Here is a 25,896-nt window from a genome sequence, read left to right as displayed (position 1 = left end):
GTATTGGTGCTTAATTGCACTTCATGGTCTCAGGCGGGGGCGGGATCACCTCATGGAAGCATTGTTCCTTGTCGGCGAAACCGCTCGGCATTACCTACTCGTTCCCCTCCCGACCGCATATTCAGATGCGTTATGGCCTCCGAACTCCTGGACCCCGGCGCGTACAGATTGGCGTCCTGGTTCCCCGCAGTCTGAGAGTCCCGATTAAGCCTGTGACGGACTGCCGCATACCTTTCAACTCGACCTCTCCAGGGTCTACATACAACGGATTGAACACAATCCTCTACTGGCAAAATCAAAGCCGCATCTTCTCTACCATTACGGCGAGTTGTCTGCTGTCCCTAGAATCATTTTTCCAGAACTAATTGCTGAGGAGTCACGCTTCCACACAGACGGTGTACAGATACTTATTCCTCTTTCATTCTTTGCACCACTCGGATCTTCTGTCTGGTCCTGATGAGAATCGGACAAAGGGTCCGATTCGAAACGCGTCGACCTTATCTGTCTGGCTTGTTGTCAAAAATTGTATATATTTGCAATTTTTAAACTGGTTTATATTAAGTATTCTAAGAAAACAGTCTTTCTTCTATGTTTTTGTAAATAGTATATGGATTAATTCACTGACCTCTTTTTGCTTTCTATGTTGTCTATTGTGCTATATGTTTGGTATACTGTGAGTAGAAAGGAGTGTAAGAATGTTTGGCTCACGTATGATGTCTGAGTGAGGATGAAAATCTATATGCCTTCATTGTCTATTGTTTAGAGTATCTGTCCTCCCCCCCCCCTAAAAAACTCTCTTTTTTTCCCTTCATTGTCTGTGATATATATACATAAAGTTGTTTATTATGGTTGTTGTTTTTCTCAAAAAATTTCTTGTAAAAAGAAATAAATAATGATGGATTAATTCCAATTTCTGGCTAATAATTGATTGTTTATTAGCTTATGATTAGGCTGGTTTTGAAAATCAGTCTCCGTATTGGCACCTCTTTGTTAATTTTAATTTTAATTCTAACACTAAGTTCAGCAGCTAAGTTCCTGTGGCAACTTTAGGAGCGTCTGCTTAAATCGAACGCCACATACTTTAATATTTCGAAATCCACCATGAATCTATTTTCAGTCCATCTTATGCTTGTTGTACCACCAGAGACCACTCAAATGCAACCCCATCTACAGTAGCCCTGTCCGAGGTTGTGTATGGGAAGAGTAATGTGACAGAAATGCTCTGTAAGCGATAATGACGATGAAGCGTCTTGTTAAGCTTCTTTATTGTCCTGGATGCTGGACAACCTAAGACAGCTGGAATTGTGAACTACTTGATGTCCACGCCTATAAGCAAAATGATCTATCTAACCAAGGATATGCTTTGTTTATGGAATTGTGATATCAAAAGAAGGGTTAACCCAATTGAGTCACTGGGACCTGGGTAGTATCAGCACTAAGAGGAAAGGGGTCCCAGTTGGAAAGGGGTATTTCAAGTTATAAATAATTAAATCCAATAAACAAAAATGCATCTATAATGTTTTATTCACATTATAGGGTAAACCAATAAATATCATATCAAAAAAATTCTTTACGGTAGTATTGGTGCCCCAAAGGGTAGGGAGGATGTGAATACGTGAGGGTGGTGTAGGTAGGAGGTAGTGACAGTAAAAACACGTATGTATCGATCATTAGCACAAATTCAATAGTTGATATAGAACAAAAACAATCATAGTTCAGAACATTATTTCATATTACACATGCCCCATTATCCATAATATACAAAGGTAGTGGGTAGGACGAGGCTGTGTCTTGAACCGGGGAAAGTGTCGACGTTTCGACCCCACAGTAAGGCAGGAATCACTGGAGTCCTTGCATGAGGGTCTTCATCAGGACGAGGTGGTGGAGGGGGTGGGGCTAGCAACCTGAAATTAATCAGTGCTTAGTCATGGGTCGAGGTAGATCCGTAGACGAGGTAGTGAGTCTTAAGGGTTTTGATTAGCCGTCTTGGAAGTTATCGGGAAGAAAGACCCGGAAAACACTAGGCACGGGGGACCACTCAGCGTATCAATTGACGTGAAGAGAATTCAAAAAGTTCCCCTGGATTTAGGTTGCGTCCGCTTCCGTCGGGAATCGGAACCGGAGACTAATCTGCACAGCGTCTCACAGTCAGCCTCGAGGTGAATCATTAGCACAAATTCAATAGTTGATATAGAACAAAAACAATCATAGTTCAGAACATTATTTCATATTACACATGCCCCATTATCCATAATATACAAAGGTAGTGGGTAGGACGAGGCTGTGTCTTGAACCGGGGAAAGTGTCGATGTTTTGACCCCACAGTAAGGCAGGAATCACTGGAGTCCTTGCATGAGGGTCTTCATCAGGACGAGGTGGTGGAGGGGGTGGGGCTAGCAACCTGAAATTAATCAGTGCTTAGTCATGGGTCGAGGTAGATCCGTAGACGAGGTAGTGAGTCTTAAGGGTTTTGATTAGCCGTCTTGGAAGTGATCGGGAAGAAAGACCCGGAAAACACTAGGCATCTCGAATCAACTCGAGGCTGACTGTGAGACGCTGTGCAGATTAATCTCCGGTTCCGATTCCCGACTGAAGCGGACGCAACCTAAATCCACGGGGACTTTTTGAATTCTCTTCACGTCAATTGATACGCTGAGTGGTCCCCCGTGCCTAGTGTTTTCCGGGTCTTTCTTCCCGATCACTTCCAAGACGGCTAATCAAAACCCTTAAGACTCACTACCTCGTCTACGGATCTACCTCGACCCATGACTAAGCACTGATTAATTTCAGGTTGCTAGCCCCACCCCCTCCACCACCTCGTCCTGATGAAGACCCTCATGGCAGGACTCCAGTGATTCCTGCCTTACTGTGGGGTCGAAACGTCGACACTTTCCCCGGTTCAAGACACAGCCTCGTCCTACCCACTACCTTTGTATATTATGGATAATGGGGCATGTGTAATATGAAATAATGTTCTGAACTATGATTGTTTTTGTTCTATATCAACTATTGAATTTGTGCTAATGATCGATACATACATGTTTTTACTGTCACTACCTCCTACCTACACCACCCTCACGTATTCACATCCTCCCTACCCTTTGGGGCACCAATACTACCGTAAAGAATTTTTTTGATATATTTATTGGTTTACCCTATAATGTGAATAAAACATTATAGATGCATTTTTGTTTATTGGATTTAATTATTTATAACTTGAAATACCCCTTTCCAACTGGGACCCCTTTCCTCTTAGTGTTGTTTATGGAATTGTCTTACGTTTTTAACAACTCAGATTGCGTGTAGACAGAAATGTTGCACATGTTCAGTGTAGTTCTCGTAAACTGTCAAGATATTAGTGTAAATAGGTTAATACATTTGTAAAGATCAAGGATGACTCTTAAATTGCAGATTGGACTTTAAGTAACTCAGAGTCCATGACCAAATATATTAAAGGGCAAAATACATTATTAAAAGCCTCTTTTTATGTTTTTCAGTTGAAATTCTGATAATACCTGAGCGAAATTTTAATTATGGCAGTATAATTTCAGGAATTTCACATTCAGTTACGTACTTAAAATTCCATAGATTATGCCACGTCACTTCATTACTCCCCATTCACAATAAAAACTTACCATAAATGGTGCAATTTGCCGTTACATTTTCTGTGAAGCCATGGAAACAACAAAGCTAAAGTGGCTGTTGTTCAGGCGCTATTATTTGTGTCTTTGCGTGAAAAATTGATGCGAGGATGTGTTTTGCACTACATTATATCATGAAATGAAAGATTTGCATTTTGTGTAATTTCGCTCAGTTTGAGAAAGCAAATTACTCAAATGTTGCACACACCTAATTCTGATCAGAGTATGTGCTCCCTTGAGATCGAATTTCTTATACAACCAGCATTATTTTACCTGGTTGAGCAATTCTTTAATCAATCAAGCATATTTTGTTTCTTTACAGTATTAGCATCCAAGTAGTACACAGTTTTAAGTCCTTTTTACTAGCAACAAAAATGGGAAGACACAAAGTTTAACAAAACCCTTAGAACATTTTATTTCGTATAATATTTGAGTTTGCTTTTATTTCTCAAACTTTGCGTAGATTTTCCCCATTTGGGATCTCTTATCACTTACAAGGTCCGCATGCCATTCATGGGATTTATTAGCTTCCAATTGCTTCTTTGCAATTAAGGAAATCAGTAAATAACACTACTTGTCTGGCATTTCATCACCAGAAACATTGTGCCTTCATTATCATTCACTCGCAGCAATGAGTGACTGAGTGAGCTATTACTGTAAGATAAAAAATCCTTACCAAAACAAAAGCAGAATCTCCTAATTCTTGCTTTTCACTCAATCTCATATTATGGCACTCTTTCCATAATATTCTGAAAATGAACAAGAAATTCCGAGCATCAAAGAGATCATAGTAAACACTCAATTGACGAGTGTCTTAAGTGAGGTGCATAAGCCTATTTTGATAAATCCTAGCAAGGCCTGACATGATGGTGGACTAGACGTGCCTCACTGAAGCTCCCGTCAGCGAACTAATCCAAAAGCATCCTGTGTGCTACAAAGTGCCGAAAACGATTAAATCCTGAACCTTTCAGCCCTTCGTCCCACTCACCGACCCAGATTGCCTGTCGTCCCTGTGCTGGTGGAGATCGGAAAAGGGACGGAGAGAGAAGCGGCGCTCTGCGAGCGGCCATCTTTGCATTGCCTCGGAGGAGATCTGGGACCCTGATATCGGCCGGCCGGGGAGAATCTGGAGCCTGTAGGGGGATTACGCAGACGGAGTGCCCCCCATGCTATAATCGTGCCATGAAGAAGCACAGAAACCGTAGCCCCTGGAAACGCCTCCCAGTTGAGTGAATGCTGGCCCCGGAGTGCTGAGGCGAAATAAGTGTTGGACCATCCGATGGTGCTGCCACAGTGAAGCGTGGTATCCAAGGTGAGGTCAGAGGACTGGGCCTCACAAAACAACATACTCCGTGTGTTGCCGGTGGGGACTGGTCACTGGAGGGTTGCCGCGACGCGAGTGCGGGGGAGCCGACCGACTGGCACACTAACCCTCGGTGGCCTGGACCCCGCTGACGAGACTAGTCAGTACTGAGGTCTATGCCGCACAAGATTTGCTCCTGTTGGGGATTGGGCCTGACTGCCTTGCTCAATTTAGAGAGAATCTAATGGCCGGATGGAGGTGAGGTTATGATGCCGCCCTGGGCTAATAGTGATTTCAGCCACTGTGAGTGGACACAGCTGGAGGTATCCTCTCATTCTTTCACGGCTCCACACTGCAGTTATGGGTGTGCTGCTGAGCCGACACATCAGAGGATTTTTAGCCCCGAGGCAGGAGGCTCCGACCTGCCCATAAACGAACTGTGAGTCGTACGAGACAACGCCCTACCTAAGCCCTGGTAAAAGAGACTTCTAGCACACACGACGGGCTGAGAGGCTGTAATCATCAAGACACAAGTATGATATGTTGAGCCTGTTTAGGGGTGAACTTACCTCCCTGAAAGAAGCATTATTGCATTAACAAGATTCCTGGTGGGGAACACAGTTAACAATCACTAGAGGGCGCGGAAGCCCAACCTGGGCAACCTGCTGCTGATCACAGGATATTTCACTGGTGGTTTGAGCGACTGCCACACAGAAGACATCGCAACAACTCTGGCTACCAGATATCGTAGATCTGTGCAGAGGTCGTAGCGCACAATGAGGAAAGAGAAAGGTAGCAAGGCGGTGCATGGCAACAACATTTCCAACTATGCATTACCGTTGGATACTGGGACACAAGGGCGGCCACGACCATGCCTGTGGAAGCGATCCCAGAGACCGACGACCTATCCCCCTCCATAGCAGATTTACTATCAGCTATACATACCACAAGAAATGAAATGATCAACAAGATCGATGCCATCGCTATTGAAGCAAACTTGCTTCGCTGTAACCTGAGGAAGGTTTCTAACCGGGTCACTACAACAGAACGCACAGTGGACTCCCTGCAGATGGATCTGTCCGCCCTGTGGGATCGATCTTCACAAACGAGTGGTGCGTTTGGAAGATCGTGCAGAGGACGTGGAAGGACGATCCCGAAGGAACAATTTTCGCATCATAGGTTTTCCAGAATGGGCAGATGGACAGTCTGCAGACAGGCTACTGGCAGAGTTTTATAAGCAATGTGCCCTAGTATTGACCAATAGACTCCTAGAAGTCCATAATGAAGCACTAGAGAAGGGGTTCCTACCACCTTCAATGAAGACTGCACTAGTGGCAATGATATCGAAGATAGACAAGGACCCAAATCTGCCTGGCTCCTACAGGCCAATCTCCCTACTCAATATAGACATGAAACTGCTTAGTGGAATACTTGCAGATAGGCTCCTACCCTTGGTGTCCCTGCTTGCTCATACGAATCAGGCTGGGTTCATACCCAAAAGGAGCACGTCATATAATCTTCGCTGCTTGGCGCAGTCTGGCATGCTCCACGAACACGCACCACTGACTGTGCCGCAGTATTACTAGACATTAAACAGGCATTTGATACAGTGGAATGGTCCTACGTATGGCTGGTGCTGAGGCGATTTGGACGGGGAGAGCAATACTTAAAATGGGTGCGGTTGTTATATACGGACCCCTTTGCCAGGGTGCGGGTAGGGAAAACGGTATCAAAGCAAGGCACTCGTCAGGGCTGACTGCTATCACCCTTAATATTTGGAATGGCCATGGAGCCACTGGCAGGCCGTTTGAGAGCCACTATGGACCGATTGAGGGAAAATCAGTCCTGAGAAGTCTAGGGTGGTTCCCATTGTTAGACTAGCTGAGGTCCAGGTGGAGGCGTGCCCACGATCAAACTATCATGGGCAGAAGAAGGAGCACGATACCTGGGTATTCGACTGACACATACAGATGCAGACTACCTTAACCTCAGCATCGGGCGGGTAGTGGAGGGACTGTGGGGCTCAATCCGATTTTGGACAGAGTTGCCATTATCTCTATGGGGCGTATAGCGATAGTCAAAATTATTGTTTTGCCCCGGTGTTTATACGCCCAACAACACTCCCTGTATGTGATTCTGTGCTCCTACTTTCATACACTGGACAGCCTGATGATAGACCTTCTATGGGGGAAAAGCGCAAAAGAGTGTGGCTCACTACTCTGCAACGGATGTGGAAAAGAGGTGGATTAGAAATGCCTCGCCTAGAGTTTTATTACATGGCCTTTGCAACTTCAGCACGTGGTTCACTGGCTAGACACTGAGGAAAACTAGGTAAAAAGACTGCTGGAGGGTACCTATGACAGGCACACTTTTACATGGCTGTCGATGATGGGAGGGGCGACCCCCAAACACTACCCGTACATTATACGCCATGTGGCAACTGTGTGGGAGAATGTGGTGAGAAGAGTAGTACAACATGCCCTGTGTGCACTTCACATGCCACTCTGGGAGATACGCAACTTTGCAAGTATCTATGTCAATCCGACGCTGGAAAGACAGAAGCTGACAGATGCTAGGAGACCTCTATTTAGGCGGTTTTGACTAGAGAAGAAGCACAGGAGGCCTTTGACCTCTGACCCAGCCAGTTCCTCCAATATGAGTAAATGTCTTGTGTATCACAGGAGCTTTGGTTGAGCTTCCCGGAGAAACACCCTACTTCTAATATCTTAAACTTCCTGTTGTATATGGCAGGGGGAGGGAGGTTAATCTCTCATCTCTATATGGCACTTGGAGATGACTTGCCAGAATAGACTTTGAAAATCCAACAGAGGTGAGATGCACTGTTGGACGAACCCCTCACACCGAGTGGAGGAAAGTACATGAAGGGGTGCGAAAGGTTAGCACAAACATGTGATTTAAGCTTCTCCAATATAATGTAATATATCAAGTATATCTCACACAACACATGATCAGCAAAATCAACCCATCCCGCAAAGATGAATGCCCTAGAAGTAAATAGCAAGTGGCTGATTTTCTTCATATTATATGATCCTGTACACTGCTGCGCCCTTTCTGGGTTCGGGTCATTTCAGAACTGCGGGAGGGTACTGGGTGGACGACCATTGGCGGCATCAAGCAGGTTTTACTGGGAGTTTTACCAACACCTAAAGGGCAAAAAACTTACCAGAAGACTAACCAATCGTGGATTGGTGCTAGCTCGACGACGAGTGGTCATTGCATGGATGAACCCTACACCACCCAAAAACACAGAGTGGAGACGGGATGTATGTAAGTGGGCGACAGCAGAGTTGGTGAGAATGAAACTAATCAGACAAGACGCTAAAGCCGAAGAGGATATTCTAGCATGGTCCACCATACTGATAGCTATGCAAGGGAACCATGTATCTCCATCTCAGGGCACCACAATAAAACTCATCTCTAGCAGTGATACATAAGATTGAAGAGGAGTTAGACTATAAGTGAGCATTCATTTAGTGAAAAGTTATGTGACATAGGGAAATGAACTTTTGTATCGGAAGCTGGAATGGAGGAAGGACAGGGAGGGGGAAGGGGAGGGGGGCTTAACAAAGTTGTTGAATATGTTTTAGTTTCAGAAATATTACAATGTCGTGGAACACTAAATGGACTCTGCATCAATATCCTTTGCAAAACTTGATGTAAAACGGCTACTGAAAAACTGTCAATAAAATATATTTAAAAAATAAATAAATCTTAGTAAATAGATTAATAGAGTGAATCACATTTGCAGCAACTGATTTACCGTCATTTAAAATGGCAGTGGCTTTACAGGCAAAATGTGCGCTTACATCTCAAGAGTTACTACTAACACACCAATGTATTCTTGCATAAAATGTGAGGTATTACATTACATTACTGAGAAAGATTTGAACAGCTCTCCAGATCATGTCCCATCATTTATTTATTTTTGGGGAGTTTTATATAGCGCATACCTAACCCTCTGGTATCAGAGCGCTTTACATGAACACCAGTTGTGTTACAGATGGACACATTCAATTTTGTTAGGCAGGGGGAGATTAAGTGCCCAGAACTACAGGATGTTAAGTGTGGTGCCGAAACTTGAACCCGGCTCCCCAGATTTGTGGTTGACCGCTCTAGCCTTTATACCACATCCTGTCCCCTCATTGGTGAGCCTTTTCTTTTCCTTGCACCTTCCTGCATCTGTAGCTTAGACCATAGGGTCTGGAAGTAGGGGTGCAGGGGTGCTGCAGCATCCCCAGAAATAATCATGCTGGAGTTCAGAGAGTAAAGGAGCAGTAAAGATTCCTCTTAATGGTGTGTTTACCTTGTTGCATTTGCTGTATGTTCAAAGACAAAGGTCAAATGTCTGGCTACATCTCCTGACAAATCCCTGTGGAAACTATTCGGAAACTGGAGTGTACTTCTTTTTCTCTGACTGCAAAATAAGAGTGTTTTGTAAAAGTAATCTGGGTGATAAATCTGCTGGGGTACAGGAAACGAAAGGAAAGGCTGTAGCATGTTTGCTTTTTTCTAACATACAACAGCATTTAAATATTGGGAAATTAACTATACCCACATTTCAAATTATATCCGCAATTAGGTAAGCAGAAATGAAGCACTTTTTTGTAATTCTGAAGTGTGAGGGAAACAAAGATTTTAATAGGATCAAAACAAATCAAGACACTTTACTTAGTGATGCACAAATTATACATATTCACAGAAGCCCAATTTCTACCATTCTCATTTCTGTGCTATATCGTTGTACCAGTAAAACTGCATGTGTTGGCAACTTTAGTGGTCATTTCAGCAGAAAATGTGCTGCCTATAAATCATAGTACGCTACCACACTGGTGCTCCAAACTACACCACCAGCTGCATGCCACATCCTTACCATTAGACATTCTGAATGGGCGTGGCTTATTTATTACACTTGTTTTTTTTGTATGACGCTTGGACTTTGCACAATTCCTATGAGTTCAGTGATATAATATTAACAGCAGCACCCAATTGTTCCAGCACCACTGGTTTAGACACTGCCTACCATCACTGAAATAGAAACTCAAATGTATTCTCCAATGTCTTTCTTTCTCTTCACCATCTATGCGGCACCTTCATCTCTCCTTACGGAATAGGTTCATAAATGGAAAGGAAAGGAGTTAAAATGGCGGCGAGGTATTAGAAACACGTACACATAAAGGTGATTTACATTTGTCAGACTGGGACATCTGGGAGCCGTTTAAGAATTCAAAGGACACTTAGGGTATTTTATGGGATCTTCTCTAAAAAAGGATAGGAACGGATGGAAAATGTAATTGCCCCCCCACCCCCTTGTCTCTGTGTATAAAAGGACTCACCCACGTACTTTTGTATATTTTGTTACATGAAATCATGCAGGTTACAGTTTTTAGGCAAGGTGTTTTGTGTTGATTATCACCTCTGACCAGCCTGAGGGGTGTAAGATTTGCACTGCAGTGATTCTTGCTAGACTATTCATAAGGCCTGACGAGCTTATTGTCTGCCAGGAAAAATCATAAAAAATAAGTACATGTATATGAATATACATCCCATAGATGTACAGACGGTCTTTGGGTCAGCCCTCTTCTGCCACTGGTCTGTATGAGTGTCATTTACGCTCTGCTTCTGTTCATGACAGCAGACAGCACGGGGCAGTTAATCAGCCCACTTCAGTCTTTAACTCTCTTGCCTTGTGAGTTATAACATTTAACTGATCAGATGTGGACATCCATCTCAAAATGTGTGCTTCGTTGCAAAGGCTTGTATGCCTGTCGTTTAGCGTTCCATTTTCTACTTATAGGTGCAGCTTTATTTATTTCCTTCTCTTTTTATTTTCATTTTTAAAGCATTCTACAGCTCCAAAGTCAGTGCTAACTGGCTGCTTGCTTGCCGTTCATCTGCAGTGTACCTCAACTTGCACAGCCGCTGCATCTAAATTAGCCAACCACCAGGGAATGATAATATCATTATGGTGTCATTGTTTTTACCATTGCAAGATGGAATCATCGGGGACTACAAAACAATACACTATGTACAATATCGTTGCAAAATGTCCACCTGCTGCTTTGTCTATTATTGCTCTGGCAAGCGAATGCCTGCTACTTTTAGGTGACAGACTTTTTTCTACTTTTCTTTTTTTAATTTTTCTTGCATATGTGGCTGAATTTGTGTTTTATTGCCGTTGTGTAAGTGGGTGAATGCCAGAATGAATATATGTTTAATGGATGTACAAGTGCAATGATAAGTGACAAAGTACATGTATGATAACTTATTCAGTGCTTAAACCAATCAATTACTATGGAGGCACTTTAATCTATAAGCCCAGGGCTGGACTGGCCGTAGCGGGCACCAGGCGTTTCCCCGGTGGGCCGCCAGGGTGGGGGCCGGTTTTCGACACCTGGTGGGCTGTTTTTGTTACCGGGGTCAGCAATATCGGCCCCATGTAAGAAAATTGGCCGAAACCGGCCCTAGCAAACAGTTCAGCCGCACCCCCCTCCCCTCCTAGTGATGCCTGCCGAGCAGTTTGCCGGGCTGGTTTTGGTTCCCAGTCCGGCCCTGTACAATCCTATCTATTGGCATTGCCATTGCTTGTTGTCTAACTTTGAGATGTGCAACTAGACAAATCGATCTTCTGCCACTTAAACACTGTATACATACATTATAGACTATGGCAATAACATTGTCTGCAAATAGCTCTCTTGTGTGCAGCCCAGCATATTACATTTGAAGCTCTTGCTTGGATGAATTATTATATGTATAACAAAATTGAAAAATGTGTTGTATTCGAGTAGGAAAATGAATGTATTTTCATAGCTCATAAGCTAATATTTGGGGAAAAATAGTTGACTTTCGAAAATATATTTAAAGGCGGTATTTGAGTGAAGTTGGAGGAGACGTAATACTAATATTGTTACCTTGGTGCCAGGGAATTGAAGCTATGGCTGTTATGCATTACCAATGTAAGGGTATTCTAAATTGACAGCCCCTTTTTACCTTACTGCTGGAAAGACTGTCTGATTCACTGAGGTGTTAATTTCTGGTAACGTTGCATTGTGTGGCCACTAATATAATCTTGTCTGATTTGGACATGACCAGAATGTGCGCCGCAAGCTTGTACCTTGGTGGACCTTGTTATGTGAATTTGCATTAAAAAACTATGACTATGGAGATCTCCTAGTGTTACAGGGTGTCTTCTGGGAATTGTAGTAATTCTCTTCTTAAACATGATCTTGCATTTGGTTAACTGCTCGCTTACTGCTGCACAGAACTTGGGGCCATTGGTTAGAAGTCAGTAAGAAGGAGATGGAATCATAACTCTGTAATATACAACCCTGCATTAATCCATCCGCCCCTTGTGCAGTGGGGGTTTACCAGGTGTTTGAACCATCTTATTTATTTATTTAAAGAGTTTTATATAGCCCTGGCTAGACCCGAAGGTATCAGATCGCTTTACATGAGAATTAACAATGTAACAGAAAAAGTTCAACAATTACACAATACATAAAAAAATAGGCAATACACTTCGGAGAGGAGAGAAAGGAGAGAGAAAAGTAGTGGAGGGGGCAGGGGAGGTGAAAAAGGGAGGATAAGGGACAAGACTACAAGGATAGACGAAAGGAAGTCTGTCTAAAGACCGATTGGGTAGGTGACGACCAAGGAGGAATCCACGGCCCGTCTCCCCTACAGCTAAACCAGGTAGCTCCATCGGGCATCAGACAAAATAGTTCAGTCTCAATACATTGAGAGAGGAGAGAAGGAGAGACATAAATAGAGTCAGGATGCGGGAGGAGACGACAGGAGAGACGAAAGGAAGTGCAACAATGTGGTTAAGCAATATAACAGAAAAAGATCAACAATTACACATAACATCAAACAATCAGCAATACATTAGGAGAGGAGAGAAAGGAGAGAGAAAAGTAGTGGGGGGTAGGGTAGGTAAGAAAGTGAGGATAAGGGAAGAGACAACAGTAGAGATGAAAAAAGTCTGTCTAAAGACCGACTGGGTAGTTGACGACCATTGTGGTTCAATGCAGATACAGTTCATATACCCACCTGGTCTTTCGTTAACACCTTAAAACAGTTCAAACACGTGTGCTGGCATTGGTGTTCTTTGAAAAGTTCTGACGGAGGTTTTTTTTTTTAGTACATAGGAATTAAGCTTACCCAGCTATAACATTTAGAATGCATGCTGGTGCTGGGATGCCCTCTCTCTCACCTTCTAAGGGTCAGAAATGCTCATTCAAAGTTTAGTGTAAATCATCAAAAGTTTATGTATGTATTTCTAGAGTGTGAACTAAGTTGTCCAACAGTGTGATGCTGTCTAAGCGAAAAGCTGAGTGTGGAAATTAGAGAAATGTATTGCTGAATTGACTGATGGATGTTGTTGATGGTGTTACCTATGATTGCTAGTTACTTGTTGTAGTGTGTCTTTAGCTTCTTTCTGAAATGGAGTAGTGATCCTGCTTGCCAGAGCTGTTAGAATTTTAGATCCTAGATGGCCAGAAGAAGGAAACTTGTTTTTTCATCGTTTTCTTTTGGCGTTATTTGATTTAAATCGTAGGAATAAGAGTGTATTGTGTTGGCCACAAGAGATCTTGATCTTGTCTGCCTGGTTGGGTGGTGAGTTGGAGACAACCGTCCTGAAGGTAATGCCACACATCTGGAAGTTAATGTTGGTGGGCATGGCAACCAGTGGAATTCCTGCAGCATAATAGATGTCCTTTCTTTTCCCTTGAATCAAGTATCTAGGTGGTGAATGCTTTTCACTGGGGTCAGGGCTTTGCCACAATCCAGTTAGGAAAGAGCCCATGCTTGAACAACAACAGTTCTGGAGTAGGTATCTAGAAGATACACAATGATGTGGAGAAGAAGTGAGAACTGGTACAAAGTTGCCTGAATGTTGTTAGTTGTGTGAGTCTTTGGACAAAGTGTGCATTTGATATGGAGTCCAAGAAACTTGGAGTTATTCGAAGGTTGAGGAGTGAACCCTGGTTGATTGCTATGAGTTATTCTTGGATTTGAGCTTGTCTGTTGTCATTGGTGTTTAGGGTATTTTATATCTTTAGGGTTTCGGCTTCGGTAAGTATTTGATACACAGGTATGAAAGTATAAAATGTAGTTCTTAAGAGAATTGCATGAGTCCTCTGTACCGGCAGTATTGAGGTTCTTAATGACTAGGCGTACCCTAAGATTGAATGAGGGGGCTGAAGACCTACTGGAGTGTTGTGGAACGCAGCAGGCCGCTATAAGCTTTGTGCTTCACAGTGAGAAATGCGGAAAAAGGGAATTCCAGAGTCAATGGCATACTTTGCACATTATTGGATTTCCCTATGGCACCATTACCACATGTGGTGCTGTTGTAGTGATGCTCAAATGTAAACCTTGATTTGAAGTAGAACCGCCATGTATGATCACAGCTAAGTGTGCTCAGAACAGGGAGGTTGTGAGCTGAAGTGGCAGGATGATGTAAGCATCAGAAGAGGTAGGACTATAATGATGTTATTCCAGTTGTAGGTCTTCTGTTTTTATTATGTGATCATAGTGTGTTCTTGAACTGACGGGTGATTTATTTGAAATAGTACTATGCTTGGTCTTTACGAATGTGAGTGCTGCTCTGGTGAAGACTCTGCTGGCTGTTTTTTCCTTGAATGGAGATGGTCTTTTGGCTAAATATGTTTATTTTCAGTGTGTCTAGTTGTGTGGGTGATGCACAAACACCTGTGATGTGCATAAGAGAACTAACTGATGGACAGTCTGCAGAGCTGGAGTGAATGAGTATACTGGAGCGATTTGTGCATCTCAAGCCAGCCACAAGTCTATGATTAGAGCACCAGCAAACGGTTCTGCAAACAGACCTGCAGCGTTAGAGGATTTGTATACTTCTGTACGTGCTATCATCACTTGTGTACTCTGGCTCACCTGGGTATTTTTAAAAATGGATTTGTAGTCCTTGGTATGCAGTAGGTATGTCCTGGCTTCTGGGATCAGAGAATGTATTTTGTTTATCCGACACTGCCCATCATCAAACTAATCCGAAAAGCCACTACAACTCCTCTGTTCATTCCAGTTCGTATGCTGTCATTGGACGTTTGGTGCGCATAGTAAATAATATATGGAATGCATCAATAAAAAATGCAATGCTACTCAGCACAGCTAATAAGAAGAGCAAGCCCAAAAAAAAAATAATCAACAGCATTTCTTTTTGGTTCGGCGCACATTGGATTGCATTTTTTCGGGAAATTTGTGTTCAATTTTTCAAAGGTTTCGCTCTTGCAGTTGCATTTTAAACTTTTATGGCGCTTGATTACCAGAATAGAATCCCCTTTAATTTGCCAAAAATGCGTACAGTCACACAGAAACTAATAAAAGTGGGCACACACTGAGACGCGAAACGGGAGTATATATTTTATATTTCGATGACTAATGCATAATTTAAGGACTAGTTATGCCCCCAACTCTTACACTCGCAAGTCCGAGCGATGCACCATTTGTCGTCCTAAAAGCACCAGCTATTTCTTTATCGAGCCCTTTTATTCCCGCTCGCCCTGTTCCTCCTCGGAGTTCTCAAACCTCCTGTGCGGCCAGGAGACGAGGCGCATGGGGAAGAGAATTATAGTTCACAATAGGCTGCTGTCTGGCCGTGCCGTGGCAGATAAACATCCCAGACGCTTAATTCTCCATTACGTCCCCGAATCTTTTGGAAGCTATTCTCTCGGCGGGTTTAGGAGAATGGAGGCAGCGCATCTTCAGCTGAAATCTACACGGTCCCTTGCTTCCCCGCGGCTTTATAGAATAATAGGAGGGAGCTCGCCTGCTGTCTTTGCCCGTCCCTCTTCAAGATTGCCCATCATTATGTTCAAAGAGAGTTTTTGTGCCTGATAAAGGCGAACGTATTCTCTTGCCTTGCCATCGAATGTTTGAACGCGAGGGCTTCAGATTTCGTAGTTATCAACATGATAATAAGCAATCTGCGGATCTTCATGCATGGGTTATGCTGTTTTTTTTTTTTTTTTTACGAACAGTAGCCATCAACGAATATGATCATATCCAGAGCACAAGGCTTTAAATGCATGTAGCGAGATAGAATAACTATGCGGGGGTGCTTTGTGTGTGTGTAAATACCCAGTTATTTTTTTTTAGTTTTTTCACGATCAACCCATCATGGCTTCAGATTTCGTAGTTTGTGTAATTTGCTCCAGTATAATATAACTGAGCAGCATATATCCAGTTTGTTTACATAATGCATTCGTTGGTAGTTCATGTTCAACTGGCTTGTTGGACACTGGCAGTGCTCGTTGGGCCAGCTTGAAAGGTCAGTTGTGTGGGGTTGTTTATTCATCCCATGGGCCCAAAAAACTAGCCCATATGCAAGCCCTTCCAAGATGGCGCATCTAGCCGTGCCAGAGTGCCCGACCGACAGTTCAACACCGGTGATAGTTATTCTTGCTTTTTTTTCTTTTTTGCACAAAAATAATAACCCCATATGAGATTTTTCCCCCTAATTTTTCTCGCTCTAATCAGTCCACCACCACCGCTAGGCTACTCGCTCAGCTCCTATTTTATCCAGTTCCTTATCTCTTACTGTGGGGATGCACCTGTCCCCCAGAAGCCGCCAACAAGTAGGAGGAGGTTTAGAGGCACCAGATTTTCAATTGGTTATTCTTTTGAACACTGTGAACTGCCTCGTGCAGTCCATGCCTAATTTGTGCTCGTGGTTGCAGGTGGTGGCCACCACCACCACCATTTTTGCCATCTAACTTTTATGGAAGTCGAAATCCATCAGCAGGCAAAGGTTAACGGCTGTATCTGATGAAGTCGTCTTGAAGTCAAATATCTGCTCGCTGAGGTTCTGCTAAAACTATTTGGCTGCTACTGGAGTCCTTTAGTCAGTCAGATGCATTTTGCACCTTCGTCCAGGCAGGATTTCTTCTTTGAACTATTTTCTTTTTTAGGTGCTCAAGATCTTACAGCGGGGCAAGCCTAAAGATGTATCTGGAGAACTTCTCTCGAATTTGGATAACTTTACCGAGCGGTCCCAGTGAAGCTTCACAGGTCTTGTAAGTTCATGAATTTTCTGGATATTTCAGACTTTCTGGTACAGTTCCACTGAGTCACTTCTAAAGGCTCCCAGGACCTCGGGCAGCGCTTAGGGGCAGTAGCGGCCCTTGGTGGCAGTTCCACGGTGAGGAGGGGTGGGGCAGGGTGGGGGTAGTCAACTACGGAATAGAGCCGAACTGAGGTAAGTAAACAAATAAATAAATAAAACAAATTTTGTTGCGCACGCTGCATCGCATTTGGCAATGCGGCGCACACAATGAAATTTGTTTTATTTATTTGTTTACTTACCTCTGTTTACCCGTATTCCGTAGATCACTATCCCCCATCCTGCCTCTCCCCCGCCTCACCGCCCCAAGGAACTCCCTCCACGGGCCGCTACTGCTTAGGGGGCAAGATGCACTCCAGCAAGGTCCAGTCCAGGTCCAGTTATAACTGAAAAACAGATTACTCATGGTGAAAGACCTCTTGCAGCTTTTGATGTCCCTGGAACGAGACAGGAGGTTAGCCAACTGACCTATGGACTACACTTCTTAGTCTTGGGTACAAGTAAGAGCAGGTCCAGCCTTTCAGGTCTTCACACAGGTAACTGACAGGAGGTCCAATCCTCTTCTGTTTTTCCACAGGTCCACATCTGGGGTTGAGGTGCTACTTTTGTTCAGTTCACCAGGCAGTGGATGTGGGTCACTCCTGGACACTCTCCGAACAACAGGAAACAAGTTCACACGGGCAAACCTTCACACTTTGGCAGCAGATTTAGCTTGCACTGCACCATTCTCAGTAAATTCCAAGATGGCAGAAGGTTTCTGTTCCTGGAGGGAACTTGTGGTGCTAGAGGGATAGCCACATCTGTTCATTGCTGATAGAGGGACATAAACTAGGGGTTCCTAGGAAACTGCAGACCTCTGATGGGCCTTTCTGAGATGGCTACATGGGGGTGGAATTGGCACCTGCATTTCAAGGGGAAGGGTCTTGGCCCCACTTAAGATTGTGATCAAACATCCCGGGGTAGGATGGCAGACAGGACAACATTTATAGAGGGCTTGTGCATCTCTATGGTGGCCTTTTGAACTGATCGTATCTTAAAAGGCCATGGTGGGTATAACTACTGGGACATTGGCTTCCGAAAGTAGAGACACTTTTGGATTTGAAATCATACTATGCTGGTTCGATACTAGGACATTAACACAAGGAATCATTAGGGATAGAGGGACAGCAACAGGACTGTCCGTAGACATGTGGTGGCTTGGAGCTTGTCAGCACCAAGAAGAGGACTATCACTTGGTGAATTTTGCCTGGACATTGCTGGCCTGCAGCTAGGGCCAGCTGTTGTGGTCTGGGTATACGAGGGCCCGTGAGCTGGCCTGTTGTCTACAAGATCCCAGGGACATGAAGGAATTCACAGTCTCCAAGGATCGTAAGGACCACACTGGGTGCAGCGGAGACAGATGGAAGTGATTGTGGTTGGAACAAGGACCATCCTGACATACACCATCATCTTGCTGTGCAAGAGTAGTATGTCTGCAAAGATCAGCAGCCATCTGAGGTGCCGGGATGTGAGGAGTGCGGGGAAGCTTGTAGAGTCCAAGCAACCTGCGCTTGCAACTAACGGTACCTATGCTCGCTTGTGCTCCAGAGCGTGTGGTGTCTGAGGGGTGTAGAGGGAAACTGAGCTGGGAGCTGAGATGGTCTTCGGCCTCTAGACCGGGAGGACCACAGTGCCTGACATTGTTGCCTCTTTCCGAGGTCGTTGGCTCTCTCTCCCTGGAACCACGCCCCAGAGTGCTTTGCTTTGGAAAACATTGTGGCGAGACCAGAGTGGTTTTGTTGGCCTTGTGGACAGCTGCAGCTGACTACCGGGGGTCTACTGCACATCACACTTTCGCTTAAGGGGAAAACATTTCTCCAGACAGGGAGCGCGCTAGCTTCCTGTGTCACAACCTTTTTTCTACAGGGCGGATAGTGATCTCGCCTTCGTGCAGGTGCCATTGGGAGCCTGGAGGTCTAATCTGGATAAACAAAACTAAGTAACAGTTTCTTTCCGTGTAAGGTGGTTCCAAATGCCTAGTAAATAAGGCGCCAGCAGTGGTAACGTGTATCGTTGTCTGGTAGAGTTGAAAGACTGAGGGACTGGGTCACAAGGTGTAGTCAGAGACAAGCCTACGAAGGAAATTCCAACAATTTCATATAACTGTAATGTAGATATACAATTTGTGTTTTGTTGTGATTTCAATAGAGAAGCTCGACAATTGCGTATAACTGTAAATTGTATAAACAATGTATATTTCGTTTTATTTCAGTGTGTGTGTGTAATACAAAGACAAGCGTTTTCATGCAAATGGTAAGGAGTCTTTTTGTGGCAAATGCAGTGGGGGGGGGGGGGGTTGTGCCAACGCTTTGTACTTGAGCCCAGAGGATAAGCCTGGCTGCTTGAGCCAGGCTACGAGAGGGTGAGCACATTTTATCGGACAAGTGTATCATACTCATCCTATTTGGAACGATGGGTTCTGACTGGCTTCAATTCGTCTTAGCCTGCCTAAAACCACGGGATCTAACAGCATACCATATTAACAAACAGTAAAGTTTGAAGTGCAAGTAGTACTTCATGGTAAACAAGATAAATGCAGAGAGAACCTGATGTGGGTTGCAGAGTCATGTTTCAAAGTAGGTTGCAGCTTAAAGCCAATCCCCGTTGCAAAGAATTTGTGTGAAAGGCTAAAAAAAGCTCTGTCCACTAGTGCATGTATGGGCATGTGCACATGTTAAATAGTTGTAACACAGTGCTGTACACATATTCTATGTAATGAGGATGTTTATGAGGTTTGGATGTTTATTTCCAGAACTTCGCGGAAGATTTTGAGGCATTACAGGTAGTAGAATAATTTAGAATGTAAGGGTGACCCACTTAGGGGTGTTCTAACTTACATTGGATTTTAAGAGTCACCTTAATGTTCTATGCCATTGTGCTCATCTCGGGAAGGTGTGTAGAGTAATTCAGCAAAGTAAAGGTTAGGTCTGACAGAAGCTGTCTTATTAGTGGTAAATACATATCTGTCAACATCTTGGGTTAAAATTGTGGGTCATGTGAAGCCTTTAAATGGGTGATGCTGTTAAAGTGAATGGAATAGCAACTCTTTTTTTGGAGAGTGTTCAAGATTTTATAAAAGGGTGACCCTTTAAAGTCTAGGAACTAATTTTGTTTGTTATGTGAATCAATAAAAGTAAAAAAGAATTCAACATCCAGCAAGTGTTAGTGACTTGACAGTTGTGCTTTGTGTCAGGCATGTGGTCAAAAGTTATATCATCATCACTTGACTGGTGATAGAAAATTGGACACAGGTGTAGTGTGTAAATTGGACACAGGTGTAATGTGTTGAATTACTTCACGTCCACAAACACTGTAGGACCCTGTCACAATGTCTGGATGATCACGACAATTGTGACACCCACAATGCCATTTAATATTTATTCACTGGGAAAAAAATGTTAAAAAGTGAGTTATAGTTTTGACTCTAGCTCGTCAAGTCACTGAAATTCGGCAGTTATGATTATCTAAGCACACAACACATTCCGTAACTTTGACCACTTTCCAAGCTATAAACACCAATTTGAAAAAGTTGCAGAAACAAACACAGGAGAAGTGAAGAGTGTGTCCTGTATCGTGTCCTGCAAAGTGTCGGGGACCAGGACCTCCTCAGGCCGGGCCAGGCTCGGAGCCTCCAACTCAGGCCCATCCGGCAAAGGACCCAGAAGGATAGCACCTTCCTCTCCCACCGTAATCCTAGGTTCCTCCTGGCCGGCAGACTCAGACCGGCGTCTCCGTCTGCTGCGGCGTCTCCGTGACAGCCTGGTTCCCCACGTCTCACGGGATCCCCCCCCCCCCACTCCCCGGGCGGAAGGTTGTCGCCTCTGATCTCCAGCCACTCCCACACCTCCGCCGGGGATTCGAAGAAGTGGGCCTTTCCTTGCGAGAGCACTTTGAGCTTTGCCGGATACAACAGCATATACTGCAGCTTCATCTCTCGCAGCTTCCTTTTAACCCCCAAGTAGGACTTCCTCTGCTACTGGACTTGTTGGGTATAGTCGGGGTAGATGGATACTCGACTGTTCTCAATGGTGAGCTCCGCCGTCTCCCTCGCCGCCCGTAGAATACAATCGCGATCCTTATAGTTCAGGATTTTGGCGATCAGGGCCCGTGGGGGTGCCCCGGGGCGTGGTGGCGGGACCAAAGCACGATGTGCTCGCTCGATGACAAAGACGTCTGAGAGGCCCTCCGGGCACAGCGATGTTGGGATCCAGGTTTCAAAAAAGCGTTCAGCATTCCCCACCTCCAGCCGCTCCGGCACCCCCAGGACCCTTATGTTGCTTCGACGCGCCCTTCCCTCAGCCCTCCGCTCCAAGAACTGCGTCGGGGCCGTGAGGTGCGTGACTGTCTTTTTGAGAGTGGCTGCTTCACCCTGCATCTCCGCAATATTACCCTCGGCATCAGTAACTTTGTCAGCAACCTTTCGAAGGTCAGTTCGCAGCAAGTTGACGTCTGTGGAGACAGTCTCGATCTGCCACTCCAGCGCGGTATGGGAGCCCTGTATGGCCTTCAACAACTCCGCCCGGGAGGGCTCTCCGGGTTCGCCCGCTCCCTCCTCTTGGCCAGATTGGCGCGTAATCCGCTGGGAGGGCAGCCGCTGCGTAGTGTACTGGGTGATGGTATTTGGCTGCGTGGCACGCAACATTCTGTCCTTACGCATGACCAAGGCCCAGAGTGACCCGGTTCGCACACCAGCCACGTAGGGTGCCCCTTCAGGTTCAGGAGCACTGGTCCCCCCTAGACTGCAAGTCCCAGGTGCTTCCCAGGCTATGTTTCCAAAGTGGGCTCAGAAACGACAACAGGACTCCCCAGTGCGGTGTACTGGGCCACGACAGGGGAGCACGAGGCAGTCTTCCCCCTCCGCGTCACCAACACGGCTCAAAAGGGAAGGGAACGGAGGGCTGCAGATCCAAGAGCCACCAGGGTATTCGCTTGCCAGGGTCACGTAGGCCTTCTCCTCCGTCGCAGACACCCGGGGGGACCACAGCAGAGAGACCCCAGTCACCAAGCTCCTCATGCTGCTTGTTTTTATACAAGAACAATGGCCCTATGGGTCGTAGTTGAACCACAGATCTATCACACCAACTGTACCAGATCCACAATGGGTTTGACAGTGTACCAATAAATGACAATGAGTCAAAATCATCATGTTAACGTTATATATGATCTTACAGTATCATGATATCAAAGTAGAAAAATCAGTGTGGGACAGCACAAGGTGCAAAAGAAGTGCTCAGTGTAAATACATTAATTTACATATATACATCCTATTATCATGGGGTGCCCATATTAAGTCTCCACTCCAATCTGGATATATCAGTGTTCTTAAATGTGTTGATGGGGTGATTCCATGGGTATGTCTATGTTTCGTCCCAATTGAAAGTGGCCGTCCCAAGCAGAATCGATCCAAGGGTCTCTTAAGGAGAGCACCGACCAACAGATTACCTTAAGCAGCAATAAGTACTGTGTATAAGTTCGTGAATCCAATCCTAATGGTCTGTCATTACATGAAGTCTGCTCCGTGCACCGGTAACAGCCTTCGGCACTCTGTGTCTTAACTAGACAGTACTAATTAATAGTTACCAATGGGGATAATACAATCCACAGAATTAAGAACACTCATATACTCAGATTGGAGTTGAGGCTCAACATGAATACCTCATGATAAATGATATATATGTAAATTAATTCATATGCACTGAGCATTGCTTTTGCACCTTGCGCCGCACATACTGATTGTTCTACTTTGATATCATGATGCTATGAGAGTATATATCACCTTGACATGATATTTTGGGCCCATTGTCTCATTTACGGACACACTATCATATAAGTTCTGGATCTGGTACTGCTGGTTTCATAGTCAGAAATACTTCATTCGATTAGTGAAAACCGTAAAAGCATCACGCGCATACAAACAGAGGCAATAAATATTTTAAAAACAATTGTCATAAACAAAATTTTAGTAATCTTAGAATCCAAATTCAAAAATAACTATAAAATTATCAAATTCACGAATGACTTCCACATCTCAGACGCTTTTCCCTACATCTAAGGGCACCTGACCGAAAGCTGGTCACGTTGAAGCAAACATAATTATTCACCAGCATTTGGAGATAGACCAGGGCTTGACCAGATTCGACAACATCTCAATAAAGGAGCGAGGGACAAAGTATCGGAGATATACTCCAGCCCCAATTTTTTGTGAATTAGTGCAGTGGCTACCGACTGTGGGATTGACAACAATCTTCTAATGAAGCAGTTTTCCACTCGCTGAATCTCGCCACAGTTCTTGCAGCCCCATAAGTCACTCCCGTAGCCAGTAGAAGATATACACTACGCTCGGTAAAATGTAACCTAGCCTGTATGGACTTTGCTACCAGTCTTTTTGCTAAGTCAAATACAGAGGCTACTGATCCTGCCAAAAGATTTCTTTTGGTGGCTCTTTGCGGGACCCACAAACCCCTCTCATCAAAAATAACCCCCAAGTATGGAAAGTTAGAAACTCCGGCCTACCTTTCTCCTAACATCCTTTGCTGGGGTATATTTTTATAGCCAGTAACCATGGTGTGGGATTTGGTGTAGTTTATCCTCATATCAAGGGTAGCTATGAACCCTGAACCGCTGTTGTCATTATCAAGACAAAATCATTGGGGTATATAAGGGCTGGGATAAGCCTTGAGACAACCTGAGGTATGTCCTTAGATGCTTTACACAGGGAAGGGCCTTAATATGTAGCATAAATAATAATGGAGCAAAAATACAATCTTGCCTGACTCCTTTCTGCACATTATTGGAGCTGACCGGAACCCGTTGTGGTTATATCGAACTACAGCAGATTTAATAAATCTGTGGTTTATTTATGACCTAAAAGACCATTGTCCTTTTGTTTTATAAGTTGACCCAGGTTCCGGTCAGGGTATATGGGTCAGTCCTTATGTTTTGTTATTTTGTTTTTACACAGCATGAAGCTCTCAAGTCGACTGTGACTTGATAGTCAGGGACAAAATGTTGGTCGAATCCAGCTGTTTCTGGCGAGTTTACTAAATCGCCCCAGCTTGTAATCTACATGCCTAAAAAGGCAGTTTTTTTCTCAGCACTGCTGTGTAATTTCCACATGTCCAGACATCCCTCACCGCTGCTCTGGGGTCAGTTACATTTGGGTTTTTCCCTTCATGTGTGTTGCATATTCTTTTTTATCATTGCGCGAAAATCTCAAGTCCGTACTGACTCGCAAGTTTCAAGATTACCAAAATAAACAAAAAACACCCTTAAACCAGCCAATCACATTGGGTAAAACATTTCAAATGTGATTGACACAATGGACCTGGACTCTGATACGTTTCGCACTTCTGGAGGGGGGAAGGGGAAGAGGAGAGGGCAGGAGGGAGTATGGCAAGGAGGGTGGGGAGAGGACCGAAGGAGGGGGTCAGGCTAGAGGGCGCACTGGAATGGAGGTAGACCATCACTGTACCCGCTAATGACTGCATTGATGTGATTTTCTACAATGTAAGCACTACGGCACTTTCACTGCTCAATGATGTGTCTTATGATGGAATTGTTTCTTTCAATAAAAAGATGTTTTAAAAAATGTGATTGACAGGATTGACTTGCGAATTCGAACAGCAGAGAGCAACAAGAGTTTTAACCCGATAACTGGCTAGTTTCTGAAAAAGTACTGAACAGATTTACACTAAATAAAAAAAAGCAGGCGTTCTGAGTAGTTCTGCTTTCGCTGCAAGTCTGGTGTAAATCAATTCAGCAGTATTTGCGCTGTCTTTAGGCAACATTTCTTATAGGAGCTAAAATGGGAATTGAAACACTTTTTATTAACTCTTCTTTTCCCACCTCATTACCTTTCCCCCCGTGGACATATTTCAAGAAACTTGGCATTTTGAAACGTTTGTTTTATGTAGATTTGTCCATGGAGGCAAAAGTTGTAAGAACATCAAAGATGCCTTTTCTTTAGAAAGTGCACTGAACCAAACGTACATAGAGGCACGCGCCACTGTGTATTACAAATTTTTGTTAGGGTTTGCGATCTTTAGTGCATGATAACACAGTTTAATGATGAATTCATGTTCTGATTAATAATAGTACTTGGCTTTTTTTATTGACAATAACTGTACATTATCCTGTTCGTTGTTGACAATTTAATGTGCTTTGAAAAGTTGTGAACAGAGTACCATATAATGTTAATATACAAAAATTGTAATTATGACATATGAGTTTAGAAAATCTCTGTTCTTTCCCAAACAAGTAGAAATGTATTATATAGATAGTGAAATGCAAATATTTCCCACTTGAACTTACGTTTATCTTACTTACATGCATTAGCAGTCATTCTATAACAGCATGACAGACAAAATATTTTCTCCTGAACCATGTGCTGCTGTTTCTGCTCCTTGCCCTAGCCTTGCAACCGACTCGTACATTGTCTGTGCCACTTGGCTTGGTAAATGTTGACTGACCGTCTCTGTTTCCTGTGTCAGCTGTGCTGTGGTGACTTGAACAGGAATTGAGCAGGGATTCTAGTGGTCTTTCAGGAGCTCCTCAGTTGGCGCTTGGACAGCGCTTAGTAAAGGTTCGGGGCTGTAGTGGGTCGTGTTGTTCAAACTTATTTACGTGTCTGTCACACCTCATCATCCACCACAATGCTCAGAGGTTTGGCGCAGAATGCAATAAATGCACCTCAGTTGTCTTCACTCACAACATGGAAACACTTCCCAAGTAGGATCACCAACCAAAGACAAAAAATCTTCAAACCACACAACAAATATGACATAGCTTGCTACCCA

At 44.1% G+C, this 25,896-nt stretch overlaps 1 protein-coding gene across 1 annotated transcript in view; it reads left to right on the top strand.

The window, feature by feature from the left end:
• The window catches only part of LOC147728111 (calcium uniporter regulatory subunit MCUb, mitochondrial-like), a 517,836-nt gene that overhangs the window by 378,856 nt on the left and 113,084 nt on the right, over positions 1–25,896 (top strand). The window lies entirely within an intron of this gene.

Source organism: Lissotriton vulgaris, chromosome 3_1 (genome assembly GCF_964263255.1).
Source record: "Lissotriton vulgaris chromosome 3_1, aLisVul1.2, whole genome shotgun sequence".
NCBI classification, from domain to species: Eukaryota; Metazoa; Chordata; class Amphibia; order Caudata; family Salamandridae; genus Lissotriton; species Lissotriton vulgaris.
This window is presented reverse-complemented; position numbering and strand designations above follow the sequence as displayed.